We start from the raw sequence: 12388 nt of genomic DNA on the forward strand, positions 1-12388 counted from the left end.
TGTGCCTCTAAGATATAACCGACAGGCAGCCTGCGAATCCCTCAGGATATATGCGGAGCGACCACTTCGTTCTGCTTCTTTGATTGCCAGGGCTATGACTGCTGCCTCCACGGTGGCGCTTGATCTGGTGCGTATAGATGCGCAGGCCACCACTTTCTTTTGGTTAGTTATTGCTGTTGCGTATGCCTTTTTCTGGCGCCTTGTGGTGTTGTGGAGTAAAAGCTAGCGTCGGTGTAGTAAGTATCAGGATCGTTCCTTCTCTGGAGGAGTTTACGTGCTCGCGCTTGCCGGCGCTTTTGGTTGTAAAGCGGATGCACGTTCTCGGGGACCGGTGTCGCGATGATGCGAGCCCGTAGGTGCATCCGTACGATGACCGTGTCGTCTCCGCAGTACTGGGGGGTGAGCGGGTATCCCAGTCTTTGCAGTAGTTTTCTGCCCTAGCATGTGGTGTTGAGTCGTTCTCTTTGTGCGATTAGCGTTGTGGCTGCCAGTTCTTCATGTGTGTTATTCATGCCGATCGACATGAGTCTGTCCGTGTTCGTGCAATTCGGAAGTTGGAGTGCAGCTTTGTGTGCGATTCTTATGAGCTTGTCGATGTTTTCTATTTTGATCTTGCTTGTAGCTTGGAAGGGCAGAGCAAAGGTTATTCGGGTGAGGAGGAAGGCCTCTACGGGCATAATGTCTCGACTTCTGGCATCCCATCCTTACTTCTGGCTATTCTAGCTATGAGGGTTGTAATACTCTTGACGGTGTGTTTCAGTTTGTCCATTGCCGTCTTTAGGCTGTTATTTTCTTGTATGTGCATGCCCAGGATTCGTGCTACCGGGGTTCTGTTGATGCCTTGTCAGGCACTCGTCAGGTGAAGGGGGGGTGCACGGTTGGACTGGGTGCACGGTGGTCTTATCTGCAGGTATTCCGGTTTGTTTGGGGCACAGGTCATGCCTGCCACCTGAAGGTAGCTTTGAATCTTGTCTACCGCGTTTTGGCAGGACATCTTGCCGTTCTACATAGGAGCCTTGGTTGCCCATAGTTTAATGTCGTCCGCGTAAAAGGCGGCATATCCTCTAGGTCTGGTATATCCTCAAGTTGTAGGACTAGCTTCCGGAGCCCGATGATAAACAGGAATTGGGACAGGATAGAACCCTGGGCCGTGCCTTTCAGTGGAAGGTCGTACTGGTGGTGAGGTAGTGCCGGCCATGCCAATATGCGCCTTGCGATTGCCAAGGAATATAGAGGCATAATGGAATATGCGTTCCCCGCATCCAATGCTGTGAGGTCGTCTAGTATGGTAGAGTGTGCGATGTTGTCGAAGGCTTTTTCGATCTCGAGCACAAGGAGTAAGTTGTTGAGGCTACCTGGAGGTGGGTTGAGCACCTGCTCTTTGAGCAATAGAATATGTCCTGGGCAGACATCTCTCATCTGAATTCGTACATAGATGTTGGTAGGAGCTCCCGTTCTTCTGTGTATTGTTCGAGGCGAGTGAGTATGACTTTTCCAAACATTTTGCCCATACAGGGTGTTAGTGATATCGGTCGCAGCTGACCAAGGCTTCTCCGCTTTCCTGGTTTCGGTATGAGTACGACCTGGGCCATTGTCCACTCTTGTGGGTAGTTTTCCATCCAGTGTCCATATTTCTTGATTGAAGTGGTCCGTGATGGCTTGTAATGTGTCAGTGCTAAGGTTCCGTATGATGACGTTTGTAATGCCGTCCAATCCGGGTGCTGTATTCTTTTTGAAACTTTGCGCCGCTTCGTACATCTCTGCGAAGGTGATGGGTGCTTCCAGCTCGTGGTTGGGTGTCCCTTTGTATTCGTGGCTTGTTATTGAATTTCCGTATTGCTTGCGTTCTCCTGTGTACCATTGTTTCAGCTCTTCTAGATAACTGATCATGGTCCCCTTGAAATTCCCCTGCTAACCATTGGAGTGTAGCATTTGTTTCGGTTCTTGGGGTTGAGGGGTCCAAAAGACTCCGTAAGATGTTCCATGTCTTTTTCGTGCTTAATGTGCCTCTTAGGGAGTCACAGCATGTGCGCCAATTGTTATGGTAGAATTCTTTCGCGTATGCGTTTGCTTTCTCTGTGATTTCCGCTATTCAAAATCTCAGTTTTCGGTTAAGTTTCTGTCGGCGCCACCGTTTGGCGAGTCCCCGACAAGCCTCCCAAAGGTGTGTCAAGTGGTTGTCGATGGCGGCCGTAGTCTGATATATTTAAGTGTTTTCATCATAGAGGCCCTTTATGTAGTGAGTCCAGTCAGCTACGGTTTCTAGTTTGGGACCATTTCCTACTTCTTGTTGCTCTCGATACTTAGTCCAGTTTGTGATTTTGAATTTTCAGAAGGGGCGTCGTAGTTTAGCTGTTTCATAGGTTATTTCGACTATAATATGATCACTGCCGAGGGTGTCATCCAACACGTTCCAACGCATGGCCCTGGTATTGTTGTGATGGCAAGGTCGGGTGTGGTTGCATATTACCTGCTTCGGCCGTCCCTTGTTGGCTGGCCAGAGCGTGACGATGTGGTGTTGAGTGTCTTCGTGCGGTACCGTTGCAAGTGTCGCTGCGATTTCTTTCCTGACGAGTGTCGCTACCTTTGGGTGGTTAGGCTCTATGAACATTCTGTAGCCGTAATTGCCTTGGGCCTAGCTTCCACTTCTTGCAGGCAGATTACGTCTGGAGAGATTAGCGCCGGCTGTATGTATAGTGTGAGTGTAGCGCGTTTGTTGTGCAAGGAATGACAGTTCCAGGAACACATTGTGAGATTCCCTTTTGTTCTGGGTCGCCTATTTGCCATGATGTGAGGTGGTGGTTGTGCTTTCAGCCTCCGAGGTAAACATGTTTTTGTCATCGGACTCCTGGGATCTCTGTATTGTATACTTACGTCTACGCTTCGATTCTTTGTTAAGGGTTTCATGAACGTATCGCTTTAGTTCCTGAAATTCTACCAAAAACTGCTGCATTTGTATTTTAGTTTGCTGCTCTATTTGTTGTTGCATTAGTTTAAGTTGATGTTATATCGTGAGCTTTGCTTCTGGTTGTTGTGTCCCTGTATGAGCTACAGGATCTCGGTCTGGTGTAGGTTGTGGTTTTGCATGCCCGTTCTCTTGTGCTTTTCCTTCGGGCTGACTATTTGCTGTTGTGTAGAATGTACTGTGGGTCTTGTGGTTCCCGTAAGTTGGGCTAGCTGTTTTTCTAGCCAGGCTATTTTGCTCTCATATCTGTCTAGGCGTTGTTTCTATTGTTTGTTTTCTGTGATTACTCTTTGATATTCTACGTTTTATGTAATGGGTGTAGTAGGTGGTGATTCGGGAGCCACGACCTCCGTACCGTCATCATAATCATTTATTTTTCCTTAAGGACCCCTGTCGGGGTATTACATAAAGGGGGGGGGGTTACAGAATGTAAGAATAGGAATAAAGACATCGTTACAATTTCCTACAGCCTGTGGATTTCGTTTGAGAACACAACTAAAAAGAAAAAGAACACAAAAAGCTTGGTGGCACACCGAATACAATGCTAAATCAAATCAGCAGAAAAGTCCCAATGTGAAACGGCAATCGCAAAAGAAGGAAAACACAGTACGGTCATTATAAGGTTATAGTTTGAGGTAATCAGTAAGCAGCTGTTTAAAGATATGTGGTTACGCTCGCTGAAAACTCTATCTGGTAATTTGTTCCACTCTGTGATAGCACTAGGCAAAAACGATTGATTAAAGCAAGATGTTGAATCATGCAAGCGCTGGATGCTGCAAGAGTTAAAAAGGCGAAGAGATGTATAGGTTGGTGCAATAATAAGCTTCCCATGCAGGGGTGGGAAGTCATAACATAGTCGATGGAAAAGGCAGCAGCTTAGCAATTTTCCGACGCAACAACAGTAGGTTCGAGTCCTAAGGATGATTTATTCGCACTGACGCTTTCTTGACGGCTGTACCTTGAAGTGATGAATCTAGCGGCACGATTTTGTATTGATTTAAAGCTGTTGATTAAGTAAGCTTGGTGCGGGCTCCAAATAGCTGAGGCGTATTCAAGTTTATTTCGAATGAATGTTTCATAGGCTAGTTTTCGTGTCGATGGGGGACACAGGGCAAGGGTACGTCTAACGTAACCAAGTGATCTAGTAGTGTCGGTAGCGAATTATGTGATGTGGGCAGTCCAGGTCACCTTGCTGTTAATGGTGATACCGAGATAACGATATGATTCAACGGTGGATTGGGTTGTCGCATTTAAAGAATACTGGTATTCCTTGTTAGTGTGTTTACGGGAGATCGTCCGGGAGATCGTCCAGCTTACCTTGGCTGATAATGTCTGTTGAATGTGTCCATTGATCCTGTCGATGCTTCTGCCGCCTCCTGCTGGCGAAATGTTGTGGGGGTTCCTTGTGCCCTGTTCCTTGGTGGCGTTCGTGGTCGTTGGTTCAGGGACGGCGAGCGCGAACGGGAGCGGCGCTTGTCGTCGCCCGATTTGTAGGGTTCTTCTTCCTCTTTGGAAGAGAACCAGCGGATGTTCTTATGTTCTTCGTCCTTTGTGGGTGGTTGTTATTGTCCCAGGATTTTTATGGGTGTGGTTGGCCTCAAGTTGTAGCTGTTTAGGTTTCGGGGACCTAAGTCTCTTTTTGCAAGTTGGGTCCGCTGTGGCATGGGCCTCCCCGCACGAGGCGCAACTAATAGCACACGGGTGTCCATCTGTTAGATCTATTAGTCCACACAGCCAGCGAATAGGGCGGTCCCGATGCGGAGCAGACGTCTGTGCGTATCCTTTCTCTCGGCAGACCTTGCAAACGTAAATTGTGGGTCTGAATGGGTAGCTACGGAGCTCCTCTCCACTAATAGTACACGGCTCGAGGTAGTGTGGGACCAAAAAGGTGATGCTGCCGATCATTCGAGCAGTGCTCTCTACCCCTTGCATTCTCACATGGAGGTGCGCCATGAGAGGGTCGGTCGAAGTGTTCATCGGTACAACGTGGATGACCCCTCTTAGATTGTCGTCTCCGTTTGCGGCGTAGGCACGGACGGCGTGGGCCCAGCCGTTCAATACGAGCGTGCGTATGAGGCGTGCTTTGTGCGCAACGGCCTCATAATTGGTCGATAGGATCGCAATGCTTCATCCCGGAATTAATTCTAAGGATGAATTGGTCATGCTTGAATACAGCTTGGCATGCCTCCATTATTGCTTGCGCAAGTGTGGGAGTGAGAATATTTCTTAGGGGGAGGCCTTGGTTTGGGCGAATGACAATTTTGTAATCGTCCTAAAGCAATGGTGGTAGTTTAGGCAATTTCTTATAGGATGACGTGCTCGTCTGAAATTGGTTTAGGTGCCCTGCGTTGCCGTGCCTCCGCTCCAAAGCCTCTTGTTTACGTTGTTTGGCGGATTTCAATGCCTGCCAGTTTGCGTTCCGTACTTAACGCGAGTGGGAGATGTTAGCGCCTCGACTCACCGAGTTAGAGTGGTCCTGAGTTTCGTCCATTTGGTCGTCTGCTGTCCCATCCTACTGAAGCTGGCGGGATTCTTGATTAGTTTCCGCATCGAGAGCCATGGCAGAGTCCTTCCATGTTTTTTTCTGGTCACGAAACTGCCGCCTCATTTTCATATAGAGCCAGCGCCCGCCGCTAGAGGCGCAACCGTGCATGAGAGGGCATGCGAACACCGCTACCGCTGTGGTTGTGTGTGGGGCAGCCTCGGTATTCTAGCTTTCTTAACCCATTAGGTACCAGCGTGACCATATGGTCACGCAGATGTGCATGAAGCCTTTCAAATTATACAGATTCAAAAAACCCGCGCCCAACTTGCCCCAACGAGCCTTTAGAGAGCTTGTGGTAGAGCCTGCACACAACAGGTGGCAGAAATTGCCTATGTTTATTTGGGAATTGCTCAAGAACGCGGAAAATAGTGGTTTGCAGTTCGGCACGTCGAGGTGCAACGGTGGCGTGGGAAATGTTCATTTATTTCGGTATTCATTTCAGCAATAGCATGATCCACATGTCTCTGTGCACCTCATGCAATATGTGACTTCCGGTGATAATTTGTGACAGAATAACTTTCGTTTACTTTGTTTACGAGCGCGTAAGTGTACGGGTTGCCATATGGTCACGCTGGGCCTTTGGGCTCCCGGTATTGTCCAACGCCAGCCCCGTGGGTACGAAGAGCACGCGCTTTCCGATGAAGGGATAATCGGCGTGCACTGGATGAACTATGTTGTAATAATTGCAAGCACCGTACATGATGTAGAGCTCATGTCATCTACAGGCAGGCATTCCTGTGCACAGAATAAGAACATGAAAGTGCCTCGTCCAGATGCTGTTGCCTGATATAAATGCTCTATGGGAGGCACAGACCAGCTCGGTGCAAACATAGGGGCCTACGGGATGGCAATTCGTGGCAAGAAATGGTGGTGGCCAATATTCACTTGGCTTTGGGATGTGGCCATAAGCAACGGTTGGGCGCTTATTTGCAGCACAGGGTGCAACCTCACTCAAATTGAACTCGGCTATCTCACAAGGTTGGACAACAAGCCGAAAGGACCTGATTTCGAAGAACGTCAAAGCCTGGTGACATTGCTTTGTGCACTGCACAATATGACGAAGTGGCCCACTTTGTTGGAGCCGTACCTAACGGCAAAAGGCGTAAGTGCGCTGGAGACAATTGCAATAGCACGGTTCGCACACAGCTCACTAAATGTGGCATCGGCATCTACATCCCACGCTTCAAACCATGCCACAGTAAATAGATCTCCCACGGGTCCGTAATTACATTGGTTGCGATGTATCAAGGCCTCAAATAAAATTTGTCACTTTCTGCTTTTCGCTGTAGCCTAGGGGCCCAGCGTGATCATATGGTCACGGGTCATATTTTGAAAACTAAGAGCACGTTCACAATGAAAGCTTTTATGTGACTTACTTACACGCAGATACGATAAAAATGACATTTGTTGGGACAAAACACGAAAAAAAAAGTAACCGGTCCCTAATGGGTTAACTCCCGCAACCGTCGCTTTACTTTCATGTAATGATTTTTAACATTCCACATGCTTAAATAACTGCCTGAGCGTCTCTTTTGCCATGAAATGAGCGCGCGGGACGAAACCAAAAGCCGCTCTTAACATGGACCTTGCGGGGGCCTGTGAAAAAAAATTCTGGGATTTTAAAAGCCAAAACCCCGATACGATTATGAGGCACGCCGTAGTGGGGGACTCAGGTATAATTTTGACCATCTGGGATCCTTTAAAATGCACCTAAATGCAAACACACCAAAACGTGTGTTTTGCATTTCTCCCCCGTCGAAATGCGTCCGCTGTGCACGACCGAGCGGTCTCGGTCCAGATTTCTTCATCATCGCCGTTCGCCTCAACACTTCGGTAATCTGCGCTTTTTAATATTTGCCTGAAATTAACCACCGCGCATTCGCAACAAAGCGCCAGTGGTCCCACTTATCACCAGATGCAAACATATGGGCCCTGTTGCACCCCTGCAAGTAAGCGCCTACTCTCAGTTGGGCATAGCGCCAGATTGTTCGCCGAGCACAGCTGTTCACTTTCTGTTAAACTGTGGGCAGTATCTTATCAGGAGATCAAAAGAATGAAGTTGTTATTGCGAAGGGCTGCTTCCCATAGAATACTTAATGACAAAGAAAAGGAAATTCAGCTGCTCCGTGCACTTCCGATTTCTCTGCAGAGCGATGCCATTTCTCAATGAGATTTAGGTAGGATAAATGCAGGACAAACTTAACTACTAAATGTCTTCGGTGCGGCTTTTAGCAACGGATTAAGGCGAACGTGAAGTGTTAGCTCCTGCACAGTTGAAACTGTATTGTAATTAGGCAATTTAATTAGCAAGCAGTCGTTTAGAAGCGTCAGTAAGCCCAGCACTTCTTCACGCTGCTCGTGGTTTCGACGCAGGAACGACGAGACTAGGTATTTTGGTTCTTAATGCGCAACTATTTTCAAGATGTTAAAAAATTGTAATCACCAGTCCTGATATCCTTATCATGGCCGAAAAAAAGAATAGCTTCATAATTCGATTAAGAAAAGAAATAAAACGTGTTGGTGCAAAAACAACATACAAGCATGATCATTTATTTATCATGTAAAATAAGCGAAATACAGACAGCACAAAGAGGCGCTTGTATCCGTTACGGCACCCCGGCACGCAGCACTTGGTCAGCATCGTTGTCCGACCCGGCCACTTCAACTAAACAGTCCAGCACTCGAAAAATAGCGCAGCACATCAACAGAACGCACCCGATCACTCAGCTCGCTTCGCTCCGCGCCAGCGTTTCGGTACGCGAACGATGCTCTTTATGGCACAGTGGCGCCGCATCGCAGCAGCTTTGGGCAGCGTATGAACCTCTCCCATAGCGTGACGGAGGAGTTTCGTGACCAGAAAATAATGGAAGGATTCTGGCCATGGCTAGGCCCAGCTGCGACGCGGGAATCCCAGCGTCGGTGCAGCTACTGACAGGCTGACAAATCGAGGCCAGGTATTTTAAATTGGTACGACTGCAATTAAAAACCAGTCTGCTGCAGAATTGCTACAGCAAAAGGTTGCAAATTTAAATTAGTCATCATTACAGCAACACTTCCTCAAATAGGTAATCATGAATATGGCATTACGGGAAACAATTCGAAGGAGAAAGCCACAAAACAACTCTGGAGTACGAGCGTTTGACCGTATATAACATCTACGTTAACAATATCTAGAGCTGATTTCCCCAGGCAGTGCAGCTAAACCAAGCAGACTCTGCATCAACCGGATCAATGGAGTCGACATCTCGTTAACACGAGGAACAGCTGTTCAGAGTTCCATTGATGAATGCGAGAAGTATCGTTAAAAACACAAACCAATTAGATTTGGTACTTTTATGCGATCACCATTTCTTGGCTGTAACTGAGACCTGGTTACCCAATATTACTGACGCAAAAATTGGTGCATCATACCACAAAATTCTAAAATATGCAAGATGGGTGGGAGGATAGCGACGCATCGATTACGAAACGTCGATTTGATTATTGTGTTTTGTGGGACGAGATTCCTGGATACGACAGAATTTGATGGTGAATAAACTACCACAGCTTTTCAAGTATGATTGGTGCCACATACAAGCTGCCCAGGAGTCCACTATCTCATACGGGATGTCCCAGCTAAATGTAGCCAATGTTTTAAAAAAACGATCAGCCCTTTCACTGGAGTGGAGATGGTAGACCAGCGAAGCTGTACTACGGTGGCAGTTACGTATTTCCAATTATGACTGTTAAGATGTGATGGTGTATTTGGTTATTTGAACTATCAAAGAATGAGAAGTGTATATGATCTGGTGCTTTTAATTTATTTAGTGACTACAGGGATCATGGCCTTATGGTCGCTACGGTACACCCCCATAGGGTGTACGGCAAAGGTTGGCAAGTTCTTCATAAACACGTCACCAACGCCGCGCGCGATCGGTGCGAACGCGGGCAAAACGCCGCCGCCGTCGACAGCAGTTCTGCGCGTTGATGGTGCTGCTACATGTCCAAGTTTATACAGCTCCTCAGAATTTTGAGAATGACAACCCATAAACAAATGCCATGAAGGAAAGCACCGGCAGCGGACGCCTTTCATGTTAAATCTTATGAGACTGAAATTTTAAAAGTGCGAAAAAAAAATGCTCGAGCCAATAAGAGTTTTTTTTCTACATGCGGGCACGACCATCGCAGACGCAGCCCTTAAAAGGCCCCTAATCCAGCCAGAGGTCGAACTTTAGTTGTGGTGTTGCAGTTGTGCAATAGTCTACAACGAACACGTAGCCGCGAGAATTTTTCGAAATGGTGCCGTAATAGCGGAGTTACACGCGTTTGTTAATCGAAACGCGGCCCTCGCTCTTTTCGCTCTTTCCTTCGCTACTCTCCTCGCCGAGTGCTTCTCCAAAGGTCACGTGACATACGTCATCGCCAACGCGCATCTCAAAACACTGCCCACTTCCGGTTAAGGCACGTGTACGCTAGCGCAAATACACCGACGGTGAACCGGCCTTCAGTGCCGTAGAACGTCTGCCGCGCGAGAGGTGTCCAAAGTAGCCGGCAGTTCGGCTGGTTCGGCCGGCGCACTGCTCGCTGCACGATCAACGGGCAAATCGACGACCGCGAAGCTGCGCGCCTCCGCCACCGGCGACGAAAACATCGGCTGCAGCTGCTGTTCGAAGCACATCAATTTCCCTAGCTAAAGTTATGCGTAAATTGTACATTTTATGAAGAACGATATCCATTGTCAAACGCAAACAGGAATGAAAGCTCCTTTACTTGTCGAGCTCAGCCAGCTGCAGTGCACGGCCACCGGCAGGAGACGACCGGCTCGGCTGTGCTCGCATCGCAGCCGACGGTGCCGCTAATATAAGCGTGTTTTCTTCTTTGTGTACAATGGCTGCGAAGAGCGATAACAACGGTAAGAAAATATTGCGGCTTGTGAGCGTCGGTAATTCATTCCGAAGCGCCGTCCGTTTTAGCTTTGACGTGAACCGCAAAATGCCTAGCGACGACATCGGCGTCGTCGAGCGATCGGCGGCAGTGAGGCTGCTGCACAAATGGGTCCCGTTCTCATAATCTCTACGGCGAGGAAATCTCGCCATTCGCGAGGAAAACCGCCTTCGAACGGTGGCCCGCGAATGGCAAACGGCATGCGACGAGTTATCGGGCCGGTAACGGGGACGTGAACTCGGCGCTTCTCGGCTACCCGCTGTTGCTGTGGTGCCGGCCCGTGTTCATGCGAAGCGTTACGCTATAGACTCTGTGTTGCGCGCACGTCTGGAAAGGCCAACACTGTCGCACTCTGTTCGCGCAGATAATTAGACCGCTTAGCACGACTGTGTTGGAGCGCGAGTGATTTGTCAATTGCGTTGCGGGCTGTAATTACCGATTCGCAAGGGCGCACAAGCGAGAAACACGACGAGAAAGATCAGGGAGCGCGCGTACCTGCTAGCAGACATAGCGGAAGTCGTAGGTTCTTGTTCGACCAATAGGCGTCATCATCACCACTGACATCATCAAATGCGCCCTGGTGACATCGTATAGGCGAGGAGAGGAGGACGGCATTTCTTTTTTTTTTGTGGTACGCCCGCGGCGCGTAGCGCTGCAGCGTTTGGCATCGTTGATCGTGACGGCATTGTGAACTCGATGCGCGTGGTTACTTGAAATGTTCAAAAATATCTCAGATGGTTGAGGGGTCCTTTAACAGCTTCGCTGTAAAAACGATGGAGTGTGCTAGCAGACTCAAACCAACTTAGTGGTGTGGAGGATCGCGTGTCCTAGTCTGCGGTATATTTTTAGTTCTGCAAAGTAAAGTTAATAGTATAAACTGATTGCCTAACTTTTTAAATATTGGCTTCACCAAGAAGGTGCCAATACGAAAGTTTTATGTCATATCTAAAAATGACCGATTGAAGTGTTCAGAACTAAATACCCTTGATGGAGCTTCTTGTAGTTGCCTTGAAAGAAAGCCCGCGAAATTCAATTACAAGCCCGCGATAGCACCACTATTTAGGCGCCCCCAGACGACCAATCAGTAAAGGATATTGTTTGCATGCTTTTTTCTTAATTGACTCGCTTGCCCTGTCGTGATCGGGCGCACAGCGAGCAGCCATGATGGTGTGACGCTCTTCGACATGACGTGTGTGGTGTGTGGAGTGCGCGACACGGTGCGGTGGATGGAGACACGAAGCAGACGACAAGTAGTGCACGCGCGGAGTTGAATTCCGTGCTGGTTGAAAGACGACAACGTGGAATACCATCCCGCGCGTGAATACGCGGCGCAAGAAAAAAAAAAAACAGAAGAAAAGGCATGCAATCGCAAGAGACCACGGAGCTTCAAGCTACCAATGATGAAACGACAAATCAGCCAAAGCGGCATAAAAGCCAGTCGCGCTGGCAGAAGAAGGGGGAGAGTTCCAGGAAGCGACACCAGGAGAAGGTCGGTCGCCGGACCGGGGGTTGAAGTCGGGCCATCAGGTTCCGGACCCGAGCCACCAGGACTTCACCCCACCGGGGCCTCCTGCCAACCCGTTCCTGGGCATCGCCACTCCATCCGTTCGTGAACTGCTGCCCGAGTCCAGCGAGCTTGTGCACCCGTAGGCAGAACGTGAGCGGTCGGGCTGCGGGCCCGAGTTCCACACCCAGCTGCCTCGCCAGAACGCCACCGCCGTCTGCCCGTGCTGCCGAGCCACCTCCTCTCTCTCTCCACGACAGAGCGCGGCAGCTATGGTGGAGAGACGTTTTGGTGAGACCGACGCCGCTTCTCTCGTCTTCTCGTCTCCGCTTCGCCGCGTCGAGACTGTAGTGCACACTCACACCCGCTGCCTCCTCGAACTTGCGTGTGTGTTCTCCAACAAACGGCTTTGACCTGAATTGGGTTCTCGGGGGCTCCGCCTAAGGGAACC

The sequence above is a fragment of the Dermacentor silvarum genome, chromosome 7, assembly GCF_013339745.2.
Source record: "Dermacentor silvarum isolate Dsil-2018 chromosome 7, BIME_Dsil_1.4, whole genome shotgun sequence".
NCBI lineage: Eukaryota > Metazoa > Arthropoda > Arachnida > Ixodida > Ixodidae > Dermacentor > Dermacentor silvarum.